The sequence below is a fragment of the Bombina bombina genome, chromosome 4 (genome assembly GCF_027579735.1).
Source record: "Bombina bombina isolate aBomBom1 chromosome 4, aBomBom1.pri, whole genome shotgun sequence".
NCBI lineage: Eukaryota > Metazoa > Chordata > Amphibia > Anura > Bombinatoridae > Bombina > Bombina bombina.
Genome location: NC_069502.1, coordinates 914,294,120 through 914,317,746, shown reverse-complemented (window position 1 = coordinate 914,317,746; position 23,627 = coordinate 914,294,120). Strand labels below are relative to the sequence as shown.

The following is a 23,627-nucleotide window of genomic DNA, read 5'->3' as shown; positions in this document are numbered from 1 at the left end:
GCTACTATAATAAGGTTATTAACCCCTAAACCTAAATCTAACCCTAACACTAACACCCCCTAACTTAAATATAATTTAAATAAAACGAAATAAGTTTACTATAGTTAAATAAATGAATCCTATTTAAAACTAAAGACTTACCTGTAAAATAAACCCTAAGATAGCTGCAATATAACTAATAGTTACATTGTAGCTATTTTAGCATTTATTTTTATTTTACAGGCAACTTTGTATTTATTTTAACTAGGTACAATAGTTATTAAATAGTTAATAACTATTTAATAACTACCTAGCTAAAATAAATACAAATTTACCTGTAAAATAAATCCTAACCTAAGTTACACTAACACCTAACACTACACTATCATTAAATTAACTAAATAAATGAATCATATTTAAAACAAAATACTTACCTGTAAAATAAACCCTAATATAGCTGCAATATAACTAATAGTTACATTGTAGCTATTTTAGCATTTATATTTATTTTACAGGCAACTTTGTATTTATTTTAACTAGGTACAAAAGCTATTAAATAGTTATTGACTAATTAATAGCTACCTAGTTAAAATAATTACAAAATTACCTGTAAAATAAATCCTAACCTAAGTTACAATTAAACCTAACACTACACTGTCATTAAATAAATTAACTACAAGTACCTACAATTATCTACAATTAAATAAAGTACAAAACCCCCCCACTAAATTACAAAAACAAACAAACACTAAATTACAAAAAATAAAAAAATATTACAAGAATTTTAAACTAATTACACCTAATCTAAGCCCCCTAATAAAATAACAAAGCCCCCCAAAATAAAAAAAAATGCCCTACCCTATACTAAATTACAAAAGTTAACAGCTCTATTACCTTACCAGCCCTGAACAGGGCCCTTTGCGGGGCATGCCCCAAAGAAAACAGCTCTTTTGCCTGTAAAAAAAAAACACAATCCCCCCCCCACATTACAACCCACCACCCACATACCCCTACTCTAACCCAAACCCCCCTTAAATAAACCTAACACTACCCCCCTGAGGATCTCCCTACCTTGAGTCGTGTTCACCCAGCCGGGCCGAAGTCTTCATCCGATGGGGCAGAAGAGGACATCCAGACCGGCAGAAGTCTTCATCCAAGCGGGGCAAGAAGAGGTCTTCCATCCATCATACAAGTACCAAAATACAAACAAACACTAAATTACCAAAAATAATAAAATATTACAATAATTTTAAACTAATTACACCTAATCTAAGCCCCCTACTAGCTATTAATATAGCTTCAATATAACTAATAGTTACATTGTAGCTATTTTAGGATTTATATGTATTTTACAGGCAACTTTGTATTTATTTTAACTAGGTACAATAGTTATTAAATAGTTAATAACTATTTAATAACTACCTAGCTAAAATAAATACAAATTTACCTGTAAAATAAATCATAACCTAAGTTACAATTACACCTAACACTACACTATCATTAAATTAACTAAATAAATGAATCCTATATAAAACTAAAGACTTACCTGTAAAATAAACCCTAATATAGCTGCAATATAACTAATAGTTACATTGTAGCTATTTTAGCATTTATATTTATTGTACAGGCAACTTTGTATTCATTTTAACTAGGTTCAATAGCTATTAAATAGATACTGACTATTTAATAGCTACCTAGTTAAAATAATTACAAAATTACCTGTAAAATAAATCCTAACCTAAGTTACAATTAAACCTAACACTACACTATCATTAAATAAATTAACTACAAGTACCTACAATTAAATACAATTAAAAAAACTAAACTAAAGTACAAACCCCCCCCACTAAATTACAAAAAATAAAAAAAATATTACAAGAATTTTAAACTAATTACACCTAATCTAAGCCCCCTAATAAAATAACAAAGCCCCCCAAAATAAAAAAAATGCCCTAACCTATACTAAATTACAAAAGTTAACAGCTCTATTACCTTACCAGCCCTGAACAGGGCCCTTTGCGGGGCATGCCCCAAAGAAAACAGCTCTTTTGCCTGTAAAAAAAAAACACAATCCCCCCCCCCACATTACAACCCACCACCCACATACCCCTACTCTAACCCAAACCCCCCTTAAATAAACCTAACACTACCCCCCTGAAGATCTCCCTACCTTGAGTCGTGTTCACCCAGCCGGGCCGAAGTCTTCATCCGATGGGGCAGAAGAGGACATCCAGACCGGCAGAAGTCTTCATCCAAGCGGGGCAAGAAGAGGTCTTCCATCCATCAGAAAAGTACAAAAAAACAAACAAACACTAAATTAGCAAAAATAATAAAATATTACAATAATTTTAAACTAATTACACCTAATCTAACCCCCCTACTAGCTATTAATATAGCTACAATATAACTAATAGTTACATTGTAGCTATTTTAGGATTTATATTTATTTTACAGGCAACTTTGTATTTATTTTAACTAGGTACAATAGCTATTAAATAGTTAATAACTACCTAGCTAAAATAAATACAAATTTACCTGTAAAATAAACCCTAACCTAAGTTACAATTACACCTAACACTACACTGTCATTAAATTAACTAAATAAATTAATCCTATATAAAACTAAATACTTACCTGTAAAATAAACCCTAATATAGCTACAATATAACTAATAGTTACATTGTAGCTATTTTAGCATTTATATTTATTTTACAGGCAACTTTGTATTTATTTTAACTAGGTACAATAGCTATTAAATAGTTATTGACTAATTAATAGCTACCTAGTTAAAATAATTACAAAATTACCTGTAAAATAAATCCTAACCTAAGTTACTATTAAACCTAACACTACACTATCATTAAATAAATTAACTACAAGTACCTACAATTAAATACAATGAAATAAACTAAACTAAAGTACAAAAAAAACAAACACTAAATTACAAAAAATAAAAAAAATTACAAGAATTTTAAACTAATTACACCTAATCTAAGCCCCCTAATAAAATAACAAAGCCCCCCAAAATAAAAAAATGCCCTACCCTATACTAAATTACAAAAGTAATCAGCTCTATTACCTTACCAGCCCTGAACAGGGCCTTTTGCGGGGCATGCCCCAAAGAAAACAGCTCTTTTGCCTGTAAAAAAAAAACACAATACCCCCCCACACATTACAACCCACCACCCACATACCCCTACTCTAACCCAAATCCCCCTTAAATAAACCTAACACTACCCCCCTGAAGATCTCTCTACCGTATCTTCACCCAGCGGGCCGAAGTCTTCATCCGATCGGGCAGAAGAGAACATCCACACCGGCAGAAGTCTTCATCCAAGCGGGGCAAGAAGAGGTCTTCCATCCATCAGAAGTCTTGATCCAGGCGGCATCTTCTCTGTTCATCCATCCGGAGCGGAGCGGCAGCATCCTGAAGACATCCCACGCAGAGCATCCTCTTCTTTCTTGATCCGACGACTAGGTGACTGTACCTTTAAGTGACGTCATCCAAGATGGCGTCCCTTGAATTCCGATTGGCTGATAGGATTCTATCAGCCAATCGGAATTAAGGTAGGAAAAATCTGATTGGCTGATTTAATCAGCCAATCAGATTCAAGTTCAATCCGATTGGCTGATGGAATCAGCCAATCAGATTGACCTCGCATTCTATTGGCTGTTCCGATCAGCCAATAGAATGCGAGCTCAATCTGATTGGCTGATTGGATCAGCCAATCGGATTGAACTTGAATCTGATTGGCTGATTGAATCAGCCAATCAGATTTTTCCTACCTTAATTCCGATTGGCTGATAGAATCCTATCAGCCAATCGGAATTCAAGGGACGCCATCTTGGATGACGTCACTTAAAGGTACAGTCACCTAGTCGTCGGATCAAGAAAGAAGAGGATGCTCTGCGTGGGATGTCTTCAGGATGCTGCCGCTCCGCTCCGGATGGATGAACAGAGAAGATGCCGCCTGGATCAAGACTTCTGATGGATGGAAGACCTCTTCTTGCCCCGCTTGGATGAAGACTTCTGCCGGTCTGGATGTCCTCTTCTGCCCGATCGGATGAAGACTTCGGCCCGCTGGGTGAAGACACGGTAGAGAGATCTTCAGGGGGGTAGTGTTAGGTTTATTTAAGGGGGGTTTGGGTTAGAGTAGGGGTATGTGGGTGGTGGGTTGTAATGTGGGGGGGGTATTGTGTTTTTTTTTTACAGGCAAAAGAGCTGTTTTCTTTGGGGCATGCCCCTGCAAAAGGCCCTTTTAAGGGCTGGTAAGGTAATAGAGCTGATTACTTTTGTAATTTAGTATAGGGTAGGGCATTTTTTTATTTTGGGGGGCTTTGTTATTTTATTAGGGGGCTTAGAATAGGTGTAATTAGTTTAAAATTCTTGTAATTTTTTTTATTTTTTGTAATTTAGTGTTTTTTTTTTTTGTACTTTAGTTTAGTTTATTTCATTGTATTTAATTGTAGGTACTTGTAGTTAATTTATTTAATGATAGTGTAGTGTTAGGTTTAATAGTAACTTAGGTTAGGATTTATTTTACAGGTAATTTTGTAATTATTTTAACTAGGTAGCTATTAAACAGTAAATATCTATTTAATAGCTATTGTACCTAGTTAAAATAAATACAAAGTTGCCTGTAAAATAAATATAAATGCTAAAATAGCTACAATGTAACTATTAGTTATATTGTAGCTATATTAGGGTTTATTTTACAGGTAAGTATTTAGTTTTATATAGGATTAATTTATTTAGTTAATTTAATGACAGTGTAGTGTTAGGTGTAATTGTAACTTAGGTTAGGGTTTATTTTACAGGTAAATTTGTATTTATTTTAGCTAGGTAGTTATTAACTATTTAATAGCTATTGTACCTAGTTAAAATAAATACAAAGTTGCCTGTAAAATAAATATAAATCCTAAAATAGCTACAATGTAACTATTAGTTATATTGAAGCTATATTAATAGCTAGTAGGGGGCTTAGATTAGGTGTAATTAGTTTAAAATTATTGTAATATTTTATTATTTTTGCTAATTTAGTGTTTGTTTGTTTTTTTGTACTTTTCTGATGGATGGAAGACCTCTTCTTGCCCCGCTTGGATGAAGACTTCTGCCGGTCTGGATGTCCTCTTCTGCCCCATCGGATGAAGACTTCGGCCCGGCTGGGTGAACACGACTCAAGGTAGGGAGATCTTCAGGGGGGTAGTGTTAGGTTTATTTAAGGGGGGTTTGGGTTAGAGTAGGGGTATGTGGGTGGTGGGTTGTAATGTGGGGGGGGGGGGTATTGTGTTTTTTTTTACAGGCAAAAGAGCTGTTTTCTTTGGGGCATGCCCCGCAAAAGGCCCTGTTCAGGGCTGGTAAGGTAATAGAGCTGTTAACTTTTGTAATTTAGTATAGGGTAGGGCATTTTTTTTTATTTTGGGGGGCTTTGTTATTTTATTAGGGGGCTTAGATTAGGTGTAATTAGTTTAAAATTCTTGTAATATTTTTTTATTTTTTGTAATTTAGTGGGGGGGTTTTTGTACTTTAGTTTAGTTTTTTAATTGTATTTAATTGTAGGTACTTGTAGTTAATTTATTTAATGATAGTGTAGTGTTAGGTTTAATTGTAACTTAGGTTAGGATTTATTTTACAGGTAATTTTGTAATTATTTTAACTAGGTAGCTATTAAACAGTAAATATCTATTTAATAGCTATTGTACCTAGTTAAAATAAATACAAAGTTGCCTGTACAATAAATATAAATGCTAAAATAGCTACAATGTAACTATTAGTTATATTGCAGCTATATTAGGGTTTATTTTACAGGTAAGTCTTTAGTTTTATATAGGATTCATTTATTTAGTTAATTTAATGATAGTGTAGTGTTAGGTGTAATTGTAACTTAGGTTATGATTTATTTTACAGGTAAATTTGTATTTATTTTAGCTAGGTAGTTATTAAATAGTTATTAAATATTTAATAGCTATTGTACCTAGTTAAAATAAATACAAAGTTGCCTGTAAAATAAATATAAATCCTAAAATAGCTACAATGTAACTATTAGTTATATTGAAGCTATATTAATAGCTAGTAGGGGGCTTAGATTAGGTGTAATTAGTTTAAAATTATTGTAATATTTTATTATTTTTTGTAATTTAGTGTTTGTTTGTATTTTGGTACTTGTATGATGGATGGAAGACCTCTTCTTGCCCCGCTTGGATGAAGACTTCTGCCGGTCTGGATGTCCTCTTCTGCCCCATCGGATGAAGACTTCGGCCCGGCTGGGTGAACACGACTCAAGGTAGGGAGATCTTCAGGGGGGTAGTGTTAGGTTTATTTAAGGGGGGTTTGGGTTAGAGTAGGGGTATGTGGGTGGTGGGTTGTAATGTGGGGGGGGGATTGTGTTTTTTTTTTACAGGCAAAAGAGCTGTTTTCTTTGGGGCATGCCCGCAAAGGGCCCTGTTCAGGGCTGGTAAGGTAATAGAGCTGTTAACTTTTGTAATTTAGTATAGGGTAGGGCATTTTTTTTATTTTGGGGGGCTTTGTTATTTTATTAGGGGGCTTAGATTAGGTGTAATTAGTTTAAAATTCTTGTAATATTTTTTTATTTTTTGTAATTTAGTGGGGTTTTTTTGTAATTTAGTGGGGGGGTTTTGTACTTTAGTTTATTTAAATTGTAGGTACTTGTAGTTAATTTATTTAATGACAGTGTAGTGTTAGGTTTAATTGTAACTTAGGTTAGGATTTATTTTACAGGTAATTTTGTAATTATTTTAACTAGGTAGCTATTAAATAGTCAATATCTATTTAATAGCTATTGTACCTAGTTAAAATAAATACAAAGTTGCCTGTAAAATAAATATAAATGCTAAAATAGCTACAATGTAACTATTAGTTATATTGCAGCTATATTAGGGTTTATTTTACAGGTAAGTATTTTGTTTTAAATATGATTCATTTATTTAGTTAATTTAATGATAGTGTAGTGTTAGGTGTAAGTGTAACTTAGGTTAGGATTTATTTTACAGGTAAATTTGTATTTATTTTAGCTAGGTAGTTATTAAATAGTTATTAACTATTTAATAACTATTGTACCTAGTTAAAATAAATACAAAGTTGCCTGTAAAATAAAAATAAATGCTAAAATAGCTACAATGTAACTATTAGTTATATTGCAGCTATCTTAGGGTTTATTTTACAGGTAAGTCTTTAGTTTTAAATAGGATTCATTTATTTAACTATAGTAAACTTATTTCGTTTTATTTAAATTATATTTAAGTTAGGGGGTGTTAGTGTTAGGGTTAGATTTAGGTTTAGGGGTTAATAACCTTATTATAGTAGCGGCGACGATGGGGGCGGGAGATTAGGGGTTAATAATTGTAGGTAGGTGGCGGCGATGTTAGGGAGGGCAGATTAGGGGTTAATAAAATGTATTATAGTGTTTGCGAGGCGGGAGTGCGGCGGTTTAGGGGTTAATACATTTATTATAGTGGCGGCGATTTGCGGTCGGCAGATTAGGGGTTAATACTTGTAGTTAGATTGCGGCGACGTTGGGGGGGCAGATTAGGGGTTAATAACTATAATGTAGGGGTCGGCGGTGTTAGGGACAGCAGATTAGGGGTTAATAGTTATAATGTAGGCGGCGGCGATATCGGGTCGGCAGATTAGGGGTTAATACTTGTAGTTAAGATTGCGGCGACGTTGGGGGAGGCAGATTAGGGGTTAATAACTATAATGTAGGGGTCGGCGGTGTTAGGGACAGCAGATTAGGGGTTAATAGCTATAATGTAGGCGGCGATATCGGGTCGGCAGATTAGGGGTTAATACTTGTAGTTAGATTGCGGCGACATTGGGGGGGGGCAGATTAGGGGTTAATAACTATAATGTAGGGGTCGGCGGTGTTAGGGACAGCAGATTAGGGGTTAATAGTTATAATGTAGGCGGCGGCGATATCGGGTCGGCAGATTAGGGGTTAATACTTGTAGTTAAGATTGCGGCGACGTTGGGGGAGGCAGATTAGGGGTTAATAACTATAATGTAGGGGTCGGCGGTGTTAGGGACAGCAGATTAGGGGTTAATAGCTATAATGTAGGCGGCGATATCGGGTCGGCAGATTAGGGGTTAATACTTGTAGTTAGATTGCGGCGACATTGGGGGGGGCAGATTAGGGGTTAATAACTATAATGTAGGGGTCGGCGGTGTTAGGGACAGCAGATTAGGGGTTAATAGCTATAATGTAGGCGGCGGCGATATCCGATCGGCAGATTAGGGGTTAAATAATGTTATTATAGGGTTTGCGATGTGGGGGGGCCTCGGTTTAGTGGTTCATAGGTAGTTTATGGGTGTTAGTGACTTAGTGTACTAAATGGGTGTTAGTGTACTAAAAACATACCGAATTTCGGAACGGAATAGAACCGAATTCAGCCGAATCCGAATAAATCCGAAACGAATTTATTCAAATTTTGCCGAATCAGATTCGATCCGAAACGAAATTCGAAAAGTCCGAATCGATCCGAACCGAAAACGAACCGAATTTTTTAGCGGTGCACATGTCTACCACTTGACCCATCCAAATCAACGTAACATAACTAACGAATGACTACAAATGAATTTGAATACATTTGTTTTATTCTAATGAGCGTAGTTTGATATTCTTCTACAGACTTCTTGTCCAATCAGCTGATTCCTTTTATTTTGTGGTTGGATTACTGTCACAGTAATAGTCTTCTAGTCCAATAATCTGATTATTTTAGTGTTGGGGGTTGAGTTACTGGCACATGCTGTGCAATGTGCTTTTTGAATTGCTTTGCTCAAGGGTGGTGCTGTGTTGTTGTTGTTAAGCAGAGGGGAGAGATTTTGTTCAGGTTGGCAGCAGCAGAAGACAAGCCCTAAAGTTGAACTAAAGAGAAGAAGACACAGTGTCCTAGAGATTTACTGGTCTGCGTGAAAAATTTAATTTAATAAGTATTTTTTTTATTATTATTGTTTGTGAAATTGTGACTCAAGGGAGAAAGTTTTACAACAGTCAGAAATATTTTTTTTTCTTATAGTTATTTCTTGCATTAATAATTTTATTTGAAGTTATCTAACTTTAGTTAGATAAGTTAGTTAAAGGCACATGTAACCCACATTTTTCTTTAATGATTTAAAAAGAACATGTTTTAAAAAACTTTCTAATTGGCTTCATTCTCTTGATAGCCTCTGCTGAAAAGCATATCTAGATAGGCTCAGTAGCTGCTGATTGGTGTCTGCACATAGATGCCTTGTGTGGCTGGCTCACCCATGTGTATTGATATTTCTTCAACAAAGGATAGCTAAAGAATTAAGCAAATTAGATAATAGAAGTAAATTGGAATCAAGAAATACAAATTTGGGTTTTAGTGTCCCTTTAAATAGTATTATAATTTTGTAGTTGCTAACAAATAAATCTTGGGACTTCTAGGAGCTCAATCAGCTTTTTTTGTTTGTTTTAAGAGAGTTACTTAAACTTAGATAGATTACTGGCACACGTGTTGTTGAGCAGAGGATTTTGAACACAGCAGCAGAAGAGTACCCTAGATATTATTATTATTTACTGTTCGGGGATAAATATAATTTTATTGCATTTTTTTTTATTATTATTGTGTGTATTCCAGGAAGAGAGACAATTATAGTAATTGAAATTCTTATTTTTTTGTGTATATTGATAATAATTATATAGTTGAACTAGCATTTAAATTTTCATTTTGTTTTTGGTAAAAATTCAATTGGTACAACTACATAATTATTTGTAAAGGATTTAAGTCCCCAACATCATGTTCTTTCAAAAACCAGCAGCAGTGACACAGTAACCACCACCTGTGTACCGCCGTTGTCTGTGTCACATACTTCCACATCCTCATTGCCAGGCACAGACATTTGTCATCCGGCCTCCACAAGTAAAACAACATTTAGGTCTCACAAGAGCCGTGATACAAAGGAGAGGCAAATGAAGCAGCAGGAACTGCTGCCCTGTCCTGTTTCTGTGCCTCAGGTAAAGGTAATGTTTTCAAGCAGAGCTAGCAGCAGCAGGAGTCAAAGCACTGGTACTAGTCAGCTGAGCCCACCCTCTAAATGGAAAAGGCCTGGAAGGCAAACTTTGATTTCTAAATCCTCTAGCAGGGTTGATAGGTCCTCTTCTGAGACCAGGAAGCAGTCTGCATTTCTTGCTCGTTGTCTTTTTCAAGATCTTCCCCCCCAAAACCATCTGTACAATTACTAGTTGTAATACAGTTGTGTCACCACCTCCGCTATGGCCAGTTCTAGTACCGTGGTGACAACTAGCATGTTTTACAGTAGAGGCTTGGCAGTACCAATGCAGGCTTTTTCCAGTGAACATTAATTTAAAGGGACAGTCTAGTCCAAAATAAACTTTCATGATTAAGATAGTGTCATTTTAAAAAAATTCCTATGTACTTTTATCACCAATTTTGCTTTGCTCTCTTGGTATTCTTAGTTGAAAGCTAAACCTAGGAGGTTCATATGCTAATTTCTAAGCCCTTGAAGACCGCCTCTTCTCTCAGGCATTTTGACAGTTTTTCACCACTAGAGGGTGTTAGCTCATGTGTGTCATATAGATAACACTGTACTCACGCACGTGGAGTTCCTATTAGCCAGCACGGATTGGCTAAAATGTAAGTCTGTCAAAAGAACTGAAATAAGGGGGCAGTTTGTAGAGGCTTAGATACATGATAATCACAGAGGTAAAAAGTTTATTGGTTAGGCAAAACTAGGGAATGGGTAATAAAGCGATTATGTATCTTTTAAAACAATAACAATTCTGGTATAGACTCTCCCTTTAAGCAGTCCAAACGTGAAGTATTGGAGTATGAGGATGACATTTCTTATGCTCATACTGCCGCCACCGCAACTGCCAGTGCCACCACCACTGATAGCTCATCTGCAATTTCTATAAGTGAAGAGGGCACTAGCGAGAAGAGGGCACCCAACATCTGCTGGTGATAAATCCATCTTTACAAACATAGATGTAGAATCAGTGTTGTCTTCTAATTTCGATCATGAACCAGATGATCATATTCACTATTCCCCTGCCCATAATTCTCCTGATTCTATAATGTTGTATTCCCCTGAGGCTCAAACATCTCCACCAGTGTCACCTGGCTCTCCACTAGTTTATGTTGAGTCTCACAGCCAAGATTGGAGTTAGCGCCGCTACCACTACTGGTAGGCAACTAACCTCCATTCCCACCCCTGCAATCTTTAGGCCACCTCCTGTTAAGTCACAGATAGAAGGCCATGATCTAACAAAAATTAAAGAAGTTGCTCCAGCATGTGTCAGAAGAATCGGTCATCAAAGATTTTTCACCCCAGAGTGGCAAACTTAGCCATCGCTTACAAGTGTGGGAGCATTTTGTGGCAGTTGGTGACAGCCACCAAGCAAAATGCAAATTGTGTGGCAGGGAAGTAAGCCAGCGGGAGAGTGTTGGGGCATCTCACCAATTCAGGGATGAACCAACACATCTGCACCCACCACAAGCCAGTGGTGTTAAGGGAAGAAAGTGATGTGTCTCCTCCAGCCAGCACTACTAGGGGAACTACTAGTACCATTGTTACACTCACCGCCAGAAGGCAGCACAAGGGGCAGGGGGATCATGCCTCTTCTGGTGAAGCTGCTCCTAGTGACATCTGACATCACATGCAATCCAACCAGCCTACAATAGAGCATTTTGGTGGATTTCATTCCAGTAGGACGTCAAGACAGCAGGTGTGAAAAATTACACAACTCATTGCTCAGCTCATAGCCGTTGGAGGGGCTCCTTTTAATTTGGTGGAAGGAAACCCCTTTAAACAACTGGTGGCTGTTGCACCCCATTATAAAGTACCATCTCGTACCACATTTAGTAGAACTATAGTGCCCTCACTGTACTGGTCATGCATTGGGGGGTTGAAGGAGGAGCTCGGAAAGGCTGCTGGCCAGTCAGTGCACTTCCCCACTGACTTGTGGAGTGCTCCTAGTGGCCAACATGCCTCCCTGTCCTTGACGCTACATTGGTGGCTACCCAACAAGATATATTACAAAAAAGTTCAGGTGCAAAAACAGCAGACACAGTGGCTGGTGCAGTAGCCAAGAGGCACCGCTCCTTTTTCCTGCATGCTGAGGTGATGGATCATCAGCACACCTCACAGAACATCCTACATGCACTGAATAATATGGTGGCTCACTGCCTGGGAGAGCAGGCAGGGACAAAGGCACAAATGGGGTTTGTGGTCACTGGTGGGGAAGCAAATATGATAAAGGTGCTTTGGGATGGTAGGTTTGTGGGTGTACGTTGTTCGGTGCATGTATTGCATCTGGTGGTTAATGCTACCCTCGATCAGGACACCAGAGATTTGTCAACACTTCTGGAGTTGTGCCGAAAAATAGCTGCCCACTTCCATCACAATGTAAAAGATAGCCATCTCCTTAGGCAGGAACAGAGAAAGGCAAGTCTTGCAGAGCACTGTCTCAAACAAGATGTGAGTATGAGATGGAACTTCTCTTTAGATATACTGGAGCATATATCAGAACAGCAAAAGGCAATTCATGCAATGGCATTGGACCATTTCATTGGCATACCACTGGGAAGGGAGGATTGGGCCATGATTGAACAGTTAGTGGCAGTCCTCATGCCTTTTCGGAGGTGACCGAAATTGTAAGCCAAGAGAATGCTAGCCTGGCACAAGTCATTCCCCTCTTCACCCATCTTGTTAACAAATTAGATGCTTTCCTTTGCAATAGGGAACTATTGCCTGGTGGTAATCTACTTGTTGATGTTGCTGCTCTTATAAGGAGGCTGAAGGAGCAACTGACTTGGCGCATAAAAGAGTGCATCGATACTTGCCCTCACTTCATGCTATCCACAATTTGCGATTCTAGAGTAAAGGGCACAATAGCACTCCGCACAAATACCTTGACCACATGGAGGAGCAAACTGATAGAGAGGGTGCATGATAGACAAAGAAAAATGTCATTACCTTTAGAGGAAAAAGAAGAGATGGAGGAGTCTGATACTCTGTTACAGCTCTAGCACTGCACGGCCCACAACAGAAGCTAATATTTGGGCTGAAACACTGGGGGGCTATGTTGGAGACATAAGAGAGCCCCCCAGGAAAGAAAGCAATGCTGCTGACATTGTTTTTTTTTTATAAATTTTATTTATATCCAACAATGTATGCAGACGTACAATACACTTGTCTTTATGCCACGCAGGGCCAAATATCATAAGGCATGTTCAAGAACATATACCATACACAGCTAGATCCTTATTAACATTGTGTAGAGAATTTGTATCTGCATCATTGGGCTTTTTTTTTTAAAACTAACATCTTCTCCTGACCACCTGCTTAATCCTACATTTATTATATAAAATGCCTATGTGCCGTCCCTCAAGTTACAAAAAAAATTCATAAAAAGGATTATAAAACTCCCATTCAGATATATTGCAGAGATCTTGACTAAGGACTAGATCGTGCAGGATGTGCCATCGTTACTTATCATCTCCTCATCCTGGTATGGAGGGTGTGCATGCCCTTATTCAATGTCAAGGGGGCCTCTCTAAATTAGTTTTATATCGAGAATCACAGTGCAGCCAATACCCTCACCATAACACATAAAGGTCAGTGAGTGCTTGAAGTATATTTTTAGGAGCTGTTAATATTTTTTGCTGGGGTAAGCAGTTTAATTATGAGGACAGCACAGCAACAGTAATTTATCACTTGAGGCACAACCCCTACTATACTTTCACTCCAGATAGGGGGCTTCAGGACTTTTTGGGTGTTGTACTCTAAGTAAACTTCCAGTATGTGTTTATAAGGGAAAGGCTAGACTAGGTGGATTAAAATTAGTCCCTCACTGGTACCATGGATCTAATCAGGACTAGGTGTGATGTAGGTCAACATAGTTTAAATAAGTATAGAAGCATTGGTCTAGCTCAGATTGCAGCCATAAAGAGACAGCAAAACATATGCAAAAACCAAGCGAACAGATGTTGGAGTATTGTAGTACATAGACAGCAACTGTGTTTAGAATTGAGTGGTTTCTTGACAAGGCTGAAAAACCAACACATCTCAAGTTTGACAGGTTAATGGACATTAATTGTGTAACTCTGGAGGCTTTCATTTAGCTTTGCATGTTTAAGCAATAGAAATATTAATAAAAAAAAAAATATGAGGGGAGTGTTGTAAAAGCGGTCTGTGAGCTGAGGCATACAAGAAAATGGTTCGCAAAGTACGGCATCTCTCATCACCTACTATAGGCCAATTCATATGGAAGGCCTGGGTCCCCTCAGATACTATACCCCAGGTAAATCTCCAGCACATGTGTATAGGGGAGATGTTAGTCTTAAAATATTAAAGAAAGTCCCCACTATTACCACTCCTATATTATAGACCTACCGAGGACTAGGTTTGATGGGAGTTTACTTAATTTGGATAAATAATGAAGCATTAGTCCCTTTCAAAGTGCAATTATGAAAAGGCAATACAATACCTGCCAAGTCTAAATGACTATGTAGATGGTTAATATGGTCAATACTAAGTGGGTACTTGGCTAAGAAAAAGGACCAGGACTCTCCAGTCTATATCCTTAAACTAATAAGAAAACAAACTAAAACAGTAAAACAAAACAATAATAGCAACAAAACAATTATATAAACACAATAAAATATGAACACTTAGGAGTCAACCATGCCAGCAACTGTCACTACTCACTACTAGCTGTGTTGCGAGAGATGGTGTAATTGAAGCAGGTGCAAACACACTTAGGAAACGCTGAATTTACAACAGAGGTATGTACAACTGCGTTCATGCAGATAACCTTGTGTGTTCCAACACAGTGGAACTAGCATCGTCTCCACAAGCCCATATATTAACCGATGCCTATAGGACAGTGGCGCTTTGGCAGTTTCTCCCTGATGGCTATCTGCCAGATCTCACGAGACAGATGTTCATGGAGAGAGTTTAGGATATTGTTCAGGGGGATCCGTATATGAGCAAGCCTGTCTGTTCCAGATGCAAGATTGTCAGTGTTGTGAACGGCTTCTTCTTTGGTGCTCGATCTAAGATTTAGGTCTGTTGCTGCGGCAGTTACCGAGTGGGCCAGCAGAGAGAGCTGCAAGCTATTTCCCGGTTCTGTAGTCAGCTCCATAACGGAGCTCGGCAGGTTCATGCTGGAGGAAACCGCTCTGAGCCCCATTATTATCACTGCTTCCTTTCTTTGTGAGCACTTTGAGGCCATGAGGTCTTCGTCCGTTAGTGGTGTGGAGCTGGGTATTGTACAGACCGAGGTAAGATTGAGGATAGGTTTCCCCTGCTGAAAAGACTGTTCCCGCGCCCTCAATATTGCGCATAGGTCAAAGCAGGAATATAAGAGTTGGTCCAGTCTAGGTAGGAGCGTGGCCTTTAATTCGGCCAGGATGTAGAAGTCAGCCTGACGATCTCTAGTAGTAAGTTTCTCCATTGTGTGAGAGAGGGAATTTACTTTCTGATATGTGGATCCAAGTTTTGAAGTTAGCAGGTTTTGCGGTGCGATCTACTCTACAATTATAATTCAAGGAGTCTCTTTCCATTACATCTGTAAGATGCCTTCCGTGGTAGAAGTGGTAACCAGTCTTCAATCTGCTATGATTCCCAGACAACACAAGTGTCAAGGGAGGTGCAGATGGCTTAGGATGGTAGCTGCAAAATAGTTATACAAGAAGATTTTTCACGGAGCCATGAAAACTTGCAGCCATCTTGGGGAGCCGCCCACCGGAAGTCCCCGCTGCCGACATTGTTAAGGTTTTACCTATCTCAACCTACCTTGCCACCCAGTACAGATCTCTTGAGATTCTGGGATGAAAAACTAAATTTATGCTTACCTGATAAATTTCTTTCCGTATATGGTGAGCCTATGGAGTCATAATTTACTGTTGGGAATATCACTCCTAGCCAGCAGGAGGAGGCAAAGAGCACCACAGCCAAACTGTTAAGTATCACTCCCCTTCCCACAATCCTCGGTCATTCGACCGAAGGAAAATGGAGAAAAAAGGAGTAACACAAGGTGTAGAGGTACCTGAAGTGTAGTCAAAAATAACTGTCTTAATAAAGGGCGGGGCCGTGGACTCACTATATCCGGAAATAAATAAGTTTATCAGGTAAGCATAAATTTTGTTTTTTTTCCTAAGATATGGTGAGTCCACGACATCATCATTTACTGTTGGGAACCAATACCCAAGCTAAAGGACACAGATGACTAGGGAGGGACAAGACAGGTAGACCTAAATGGAAGGCACCACCGCTTAAAGAACCTTTCTCCCAAAAGCAGCCTCAGCCAAGCCAAAAGTATCAAATTTGGAAAAGTTAGAAAAAGTATGCAAAGAAGACCAAGTTGCAGCCTTGCAAATATGTTCCACAGAAGCTTCATTTTTGAAAGCAAAAGAAGAGGAGACAGCTCTCGTGGAATGAGCCATAATTCTCTCAGGAGGCTGCTGTCCAGCAGTCTCATAAGCCAAACGAATAATACTTCTCAGAGAGAAAGAGAAGTAGCAGTAGCTTTCTGACCTTTACGTTTCCCAGAGAAAAAAACTAACAGAGCAGAAGACTGGCAAAAAACCTTAGTCGTCTGTAGATAGAATTTAAGAGCAAGCACAACATCAAGGTTGTGCAACAAAGGTTCCTTATGAGAAGGAGGATTAGGACATAGTAAAGGAATAACAATTTCCTAATGAATATTTCTATCCAAAACAACTTTAGGAAGAAAACCTAACTTAGTACGGAGTACAGCATGAAAAGATAAGGCAAATCACACTGCAAAGCTGAGAGTTCCGAGACTCTCCGAGCAGAAGAGATAGCAATAAGAAACAAAACTTTCCATGATAAAAACTTAATATCTATGGAATGCAATGGCTCAAACAGAGCCTGCTGCAAAACTTTACAAACAAGGTTAAGGCTCCAAGGAGGAGCAACAGACTTAAACACAGGCCTGATTCTGTTGATTGCTTCCCCTTGTTCCAAGACTGAATGGGTTTCCAAGACTTGGACTGTTCCTGCTTGGAAGAGGAAGACTTTCCTCTTAAGGCACGAATGGAACAAAAATTACTCTGATGTTGCCAAGAGAGCCCCCAGAACATGCACCAAGGCAAAGAGAATGACTAGGGGTTGTGGGAAGGGAAGTGACATGTAAAAGCTTGGCTGTGGTGCTCTTTGCCTCTTCCTGCTGGCCAGGAGTGATATTCCCAACAGTAAGCAGTCCTGTCCCTGGTAGCCAAGGAGCTCCTTTGCTTTCCCCCAACCACCGACCATAGTGAACGTGTATTTTCGATCACAGGAAGTATACTTTCTCCTCATCGTTCACAGTTGACCCCCCAGCTCATGGAGCATGACATTTCCTTTAAAATAAACCTTCCAAAGCTGGGTTACCCTGCTCTCAGCTTTGATGCAGAATAAACATATTTCCATAATCTACAGCTGACCCAGTTCCATTGTGTACCCAAGTGTCCTTCCGTGCCAAATCATCATGGCTCCCAACCCTCAATATCTCAGATTTTGAGGACATTAGTATGGTAGGTAGCTAGAGGACATGAATCAAGTAACTTACCCAAGTCAAATTTTAGCCCTCTTTGAGACATTATATTATTCCTACAACAGAGTTGCAAAAATGATTACATTTAAAAAAAAAAAATTACACTTAAAAGCTAAACAAAAAAAAGTATCACAAATTTAATTTTTATTTGTAAATTTGTCAGATATGTCAGAAATATCTTACTTAAATTTTAGGGAATCACAACTGTAGATCAATCTCCTTAAATGATGGAATGTATCACTTGAGTCTCTGTGCTGATATAAGTAATATGCCCAGAATGACTTGTAGTGAATTTTGTTTTAAATCAATATAATAGTTGTATTAACTTGAGTGTCCAGTTAACAACCCAGGAGTTACTGTGACTTCAGTTGTCAACAGTGTTATGTGTTTAAAGATAGAGTAAAGTTCTGAGTTCACAATATTTACAAAACAATAAGTTCAGCAAAGTTCACTGTATGATAGACTGGATTAAAGTCAGTGACGTTGTACAGGTATGCAAAAAGTATTCAGGCAAAGACTGCACAAATTGTAGCTGAGAGGTTAGATGCTGGAGCTTGCCTGCCTGTCTCTGTTTAGTCTGTGTGTTCTGAGTGACAGCGTCTCACTTTAGACCCACCCTGAAGGGGCGTGACTAGAGTCCGTTACCGGAGCCGCTCTGAATAGGTACAATACAGCAGTAATATACAAGCAGGGAAACTGTGGATGTTACATAAGCAAGTTACCTCAGAGCTCTGGGTGTATGAACTTGGAGTAGCTTACACGGAGCCCGGTGGGCGTGGCTAAGTTCCGTGAACAACCGGAGTCTTTTCCTTGAAGTAAGTCTTGATTCTGTTTCTCCAGAAGGTGGTTAGAAGTCCGGGGGGATAAATATGTAGAAATGCTGGAGTTGTTCCCTGAGTGAGTTGAGGGAATCCAGTTATGCCTTGCAGCGGTTCACTGCTGAATTTGATATCAGCTGCTTGTAGTTGTGGTCAGGGCTGTAGTAGTTTGTCACACAAATTCACTTGAGGTTTTGGTATTTGAAGCAGGATTTAAATACTCTTCAATCCTGTAAATGGAGTACAGCTTGCTTGTTCCTGAGTAATGTAAAACACAGGAAGAATGGCGTAGTATCTAGCTGGAAACAACAATAACTAAGCACCTGTTTAAGGTGCACAGAAGCCTTAAATAGGGGAGTGGTGTAGCTGAGCAGGTAAGTTTAGGTGAGAGAGAAATCATGGAGTGGATTCCTGACAAAATTCAAGGTAACATCATATGAACTTCAACCTTGAATATTTAAGAAGAAACATTTAACTTTTGTGCAATGATTTTTTCATTGAATGACCCCAAAAAAGTCCTTCCTACTTCCCTGCTATTTTACTGCCCAAGGGTGTGATGGGCTGCTGTTATTATAACTTGAACTTTTCAATTACTTTGTTAATTGTAATTATTTTTTTTATATATGTTGACTTCTCATAAATAAGCTTGCTCAAGCTGTTGTATTTAGTTATATTTATTTTTATTTTTAAACAGTGCACCTTAAAGTGAAGGTAAACTTTGATGAATGAAAGCCCGTTTTTAAAAAATACTATTAAAAACGAATTCAGCTTCCTCCAATCACGGCATGACCTCAGGCAATGACTACCCTGGGGGGAAAGCCGTGATTGAAAGAAGCTGGATTAGTCATTGATGACGTGTGAAGAGAGGATCTCCGGGTGGGGAAGCTGCTCTGGCTGTGAAAAAAACAATGGTAAGTTTTTAATCAAAACGGCTGCTTTATAAACTTTGATGAATGAAAGTGCCCGTTTTTAATAGTATTTTTTTAAAAAACAGGCTTTCATTCATCAAAGTTTACCTTCACTTTAAGCACAATTACCAATTGTATTTGGTCCTAGTTTAAAAAAAAATAAAAAAAAAAATATTGAAAAGTTATTCTTATTTTTTTGGTGTTATCCATTTACACACAGTAAGTACAGTTAAAGGGAAGACACAACAACTGTTTTGTTTGTGGGAGTATAGGAGACTGGGAGCCACAGGGCAGGGCTTAATTTTCTGTGTCATTATTATATTTATATAAATAAATAATAATTATTAGCACCAACACCAACTAGTAGTGCTGCAAATACAAAATTAGCAAGCAGCCTGCTGCTACCATCCACCAAAGCATACAGTTAATCTCTAGGACACAGTGTTGGCATTCTGGAACCCCGCTCCCCATAAGAAGGAATAAAAGAAAATTGAAATGCTTTGCCCAGAGGCACAAACAGGTGAGTGACTTGTCAATTGCCCACTTAATCCACCCTCCATAATTAATTTCAATTTTCCTCTCTCTCTTTCCCTATTTAGATAAGATTAATAAAGAACCACTGGACATTGATGCTGATGAAGGACGAGACAGACCATCTCATACATAAGGATAAAAGCACTTCACGGGTAAGTATTAAAACAGTACACATCATTTTTATAAGAAGGGTAATGTAGTACAGCTCATATGTGTCTAATGAAGGTTTAAATTTAAAGGGACACTAAACCCAAAAAATTTCTTTCATGATTCAAGTAGAGAATACAATTTTAAACAACATTCCAATTTACTTCTATTATCTAGTTTGCTTCATTATTTAGCTATCCTTTGTTGAAGAAATATCAATGCATATGGGTGAGCCAATCATACAAGGCATCTATGTACAGCAACCAATCAGCAGCTACTGAGCATATCTAGATATGCTTTTCAGCACAGTATATCAAGAGAATAAAGCAAATTAGATAATAGAAGTAAATTAGAAAGTTGTTTAAAATTGCATGCTCTTTCTAAATCATAAAATAAAAAAATTGTGTTTCATGTCCCTTTAAACCTCAGTAAAATAATCAGTAGCAGAGCTATTTCCCCATCAGTAGATAATTACAAATACATGAGAAACTGAAGATTCAAAAGGCAACAATACAGAAGGTACATCCCTGGGTATAAGGGTTAGCATTGAGTAGGTCAACTGTAGGAAGATTCAGAGTTTGAACTTTGCAGTAGGCAGCGTGGAGAGTCAGTAACTCTCTTTATTGGAACTGTTTCCAATAAAGGAGAAGATATATATGTAAGTCCATATGTAAACCTCACGTGGCAGAATGGTTTCAGGTACATTTATTGTACATGCTATTATAATACGCTATTATTGCCCTTCATCATAGGTTCCATAAAGAGCATGTAGTATGCAATGCATGCACCCATATGTTGTTATGGCCGGAGACTCCTGTACCCTATTTAAAGTGCACTGTATTTGAACTTAAAGGGACAATAAAGTCCTATTTAAACTTTCATGATTCAGAAAGAGCATGCAATTGTAAGCAACTTTCAAATTTACTACTATTATTAATTTACATACCTTCTCTTGCTAAAATCTTTCTTTTAATAGCAACTACTTCTACATTGGATGGTTTATCTACAGTCCTTCTAGAATATCTTTTAATATTGGAGTGGGGTTAGCCGTATGGAGTCGGGATTCTGCCCAGGTGACTGCAATGGTGAAGAACCCTTGTGATTGTTCACGCTCCGGTGTTGGCGTTTGTTGTGTTATTGGAGCATTTACCAGCAAAGTGGGGCCGGAACAGTGAAGCACAGCGTATACTTGAATCCAGCAGTAGGTACCCAGTGAGTCCCTATCTTTTTATTACTTTTTGATACATTATAATTTACACAACTTACAATAAGGTGACACGGATAATATGTCATGTATAATACGCATGTTTGATACTATGTAAAATATAGACAATTTACTAGGTTCTGTGTTCTAAGTGATAACGGCTACCAAGGACTGTAAGATGAGCAGCTATTAAAGATGACTAGTTGACTACAGACGCATTGACAAATTAGAAAATAATATAAAAACAAGATCAACAATTACTAAAAAGCTACAAAATAATATACACTGTTTATTGGAAAACTTTTTGAGAATTTATCCTGTTAAATATAGTAATGTCAACAGGTGTATGACAGTCTGAACATATAATATAATAATATTTTCATAGTGTATCAGAATCATGACATACAAAATTTTGTTTTAGTAATGGTATCCATTTCATGTTGATTACTTTAGAGACAGATTAATTAAAGTGAAAGTAAAGTAAGGGTATTCGTTATTAAGATTTGAAATATATATTAAAAATAAAGGTTACTTTAATCCATCATTTTCTTCTCATCGTTTTCTAAACCTTTTTTTCGCCAATAATGTATACCCAAGTCACTTGCCGATCCTCCACCCACAATAAAAAAAATGTTTCCTTTACGCTGACTAATCCAGCCGCATCAAACTGATTGGCTCCCCCATTGGCGTCTAAATCTGTTCAATATACGCCCCTAGCTTTAAATGCGCATGCGGCTAACTCAGAATTATGTCTGTCTCTCTAAGCGCGTTCATGCAAGCCGCATGCACATTACCAAAGGGAAGCCCATACTATCGTCACTGCACTTACACGGAGCGAGCGATCATAATATTGTGCATGAATTAATTCCTCAAGCATGAGCACGCTTCATTACGTATACGGCAGGTAGGACCGCTGTTCAGCGTAAAAAGGATGAAGCAGGAAAAAAACGAGGGGACGGAGGAACATACCGAAGAGTAAGATAACAATTAGATGGATATTTAAAAAAACAGTCATAATAAAAAGTTATATATATATATTATTATACTGTATATATTAATAGACAAATATTTAACTCCAATTTTTTTTTGAGTGCAGTGGCATCTTTCACAGCACTCCTCTCCAAACATGAGATACATCAAGGGGGGGGGGACATAAGAGCTATTAATATACAGGACCGAGGTATTCATGTACCAGGCGATGAAACGTTGTGTTGACGATAAATTGTTTACAATATTGATTGTCGCATATGCTCCATCACCTGGTGCTGCTCAAGGTTGACACGGACTAATACAGTGTCTATGTGGCTATGTAATTATTTTCTCATTAACTCAACAGCTTGTGTCAACCTCTTCATCACTGTTAGGTGTATAATTCCTAACAATCACAATCAAATTTTCTAACAGCAACTTCTCCGTCCTCCTATATGGCTGTAGTGGTGCCTGTTCTGGTGGCTGGTTTGGTGGTTGCTGTTGAGGTGGTGGCTGCTGAGGTGTTGGCTCCTGCTGCGCCTCCAAACTGGGGGCATAATCTGGGTCAGATGGTTTTACCACGCCCCCTGTCGATGGCGAGAAGGTTGTAGGAGACAGATTATCTTAATTTTCCCTTTTCGTTAAATGATATGAATGGGAATAAAGTTGGCTGGACTCCCCCGCAGACAGGCCTCATTGTCCTGAAATAGATGAGACAGGAAATGTTAGTATTTTGTTGAATACAAATAAATGGATTTGTTGACATGCTGTACAGACAGAGAAAGAGTCTCCCTAAAAGGTTTATTTCCTATCTAACTAAACACAGTCTATCTAGAAAAACAGAATTTATGCTTACCTGATAAATTACTTTCTCCAACGGTGTGTCCGGTCCACGGCGTCATCCATTACTTGTGGGAATATTCTCTTCCCCAACAGGAAATGGCAAAGAGCACAGCAAAAGCTGTCCATATAGCCCCTCCTCAGGCTCCGCCCCCCAGTCATTCGACCGACGGTTAGGAGAAAAAAAGGAGAAACTATAGGGTGCCGTGGTGACTGTAGTGTATAGAGAAAGAAATTTTTCAAACCTGATTAAAAAACCAGGGCGGGCCGTGGACCGGACACACCGTTGGAGAAAGTAATTTATCAGGTAAGCATAAATTCTGTTTTCTCCAACATTGGTGTGTCCGGTCCACGGCGTCATCCATTACTTGTGGGAACCAATACCAAAGCTTTAGGACACGGATGAAGGGAGGGAGCAAATCAGGTTACCTAAACGGAAGGCACCACTGCTTGCAAAACCTTTCTCCCAAAAATAGCCTCCGAAGAAGCATAAGTATCAAATTTGTCGAATTTGGCAAAAGTGTGCAGAGAAGACCAAGTCGCTGCCTTACATATCTGATCAACAGAAGCCTCGTTCTTGAAGGCCCATGTGGAAGCCACAGCCCTAGTAGAGTGAGCTGTGATTCGTTCAGGAGGCTGCCGTCCGGCAGTCTCATAAGCCAATCGG

The 23,627-nt window shown here is 38.2% G+C and overlaps 2 long non-coding RNA genes across 4 annotated transcripts in view; one reads left to right on the top strand and one right to left on the bottom strand.

Annotated features, from left to right (window-relative positions):
• The first annotated feature begins 18,085 nt into the window (after positions 1–18,085).
• Positions 18,086–21,140, top strand: LOC128657488 (uncharacterized). The gene is made up of 3 exons (XR_008402111.1): positions 18,086–18,355; positions 19,866–19,952; positions 20,924–21,140. It is a non-coding gene; the product is annotated as an uncharacterized LOC128657488 (long non-coding RNA).
• A 280-nt stretch (positions 21,141–21,420) lies between these two features.
• LOC128657486 (uncharacterized) overlaps positions 21,421–23,627 on the bottom strand; it is a 32,430-nt gene continuing 30,223 nt past the window's right edge. For all 3 annotated transcript variants that reach the window (XR_008402108.1, XR_008402109.1, XR_008402107.1), the window contains exon 5: positions 21,421–22,821. This is a non-coding gene — a long non-coding RNA (uncharacterized LOC128657486). The remainder of the gene's footprint in view (positions 22,822–23,627) is intronic.